The 1,220-nt window shown below is 47.2% G+C and overlaps 1 pseudogene; it reads right to left on the reverse strand.

The window, feature by feature from the left end:
- Nucleotides 1–276: 276 nt before the first annotated feature.
- On the reverse strand, nucleotides 277–905 carry LOC125168127 (ferritin light chain-like; annotated as a pseudogene).
- Between the last annotated feature and the right edge of the window lie 315 nt (nucleotides 906–1,220).

The raw sequence follows: 1,220 nt of genomic DNA on the forward strand, positions 1-1,220 counted from the left end.
ACGTATCAGGTTGAAACACGTGTGGTCACCTTAGTAATTAGCACAGGTTTTACTCTTTTTAAAAAATTAGAAACACAGTTCTTTGTTTAAAAATTGAATAATTTATTACCAAATTGCTAAGTTGTACACATTCTTCAAGAATTTACAGTTAACCCTTGAACAACATGTGTTTGAACTGCATGGGTCCACTTAAATACTTTTTTTTTATTTGCTAGGGTTTTTTTTTTTTTTTTTTCCTTACTATGAAAGCTTTATTGTTTCCATTTGGTCCACAGCTTAGGAGAGGGCTCTAGGGTATTTAAAGAGCCCTATCGTGGCTGAGATCATCAGACATAAACCATGATGCCAGGAGGATGCCAGAGGGGCCCCTGAAGGGCTGCTGGGTCCTGGAGGCTCCCAGTCACATGAAAGAGTGAGCCTTTCTGAGAGATCCTCTTCCAGCCCTGAGGACTGGCCAGCCTGCGGACCTTAGTCAGATGGTCCCTGTCTTCTTGATGCAGCTCACCTCCTCATCCAGGAAGTGGTTTTCCACAGAGTCACAGGGATGGGAGCCTGCCAGCGCAGAGCCCAGGGCATAAATATCCAGAAGGGCTTGTCTCCGGCGCGTCTCCAGGACCTTGGCAGTTTCCGTGGCATTGGGGGTTTTACCCCCTTATCCTGGGCTGGCTTCTGCCTCCTGGGACAGGCTGCCGTGCTGGTTTTGCATCAAGAGAGGCTTGGTGACCTAGTGTTTCTCCTCAGCCAGCTCACAGAAGAAGTGGCCCACACCCTCCAGAGCCACATGGTGGAATTTGAAACCGCAGCCCAGAGAGAGAGGTGTAGGAGGCCGGCAGATGCGTGTTGACCAGGTAGCTGATGGTGGCCTCCACCTGAGTGGAATAATTCTGATGGATCTGGGGGCTCATGGTTGATCAGCAATAAGAAGCTAAGCTCAGAAAACAGTGTTGGCTGGTCCCACAGACAGAGGGTAGCTCAGACAATTCTGAATATTGTGACTGGAAAAGAGGTTGGAGGGTTGTGGGAGGCTGGAGGAGGGGCATCCCTGGGCCTGTTCTGCCCAAATACTGTTGAAGCAAGAGACAGATCTGAGGGACCGCTGGGTGCACTGCCTATAGGAAGATTGTTTTCAGTATCGTGCTGTAAATATATTTTCTCTTCCCTATGCTTTTTTTAAATAACATGTTCTTTTCTCTAAATACTTTATTGTAAGAATACAGTTT

Source organism: Prionailurus viverrinus, chromosome B3 (assembly GCF_022837055.1).
Source record: "Prionailurus viverrinus isolate Anna chromosome B3, UM_Priviv_1.0, whole genome shotgun sequence".
NCBI classification, from domain to species: Eukaryota; Metazoa; Chordata; class Mammalia; order Carnivora; family Felidae; genus Prionailurus; species Prionailurus viverrinus.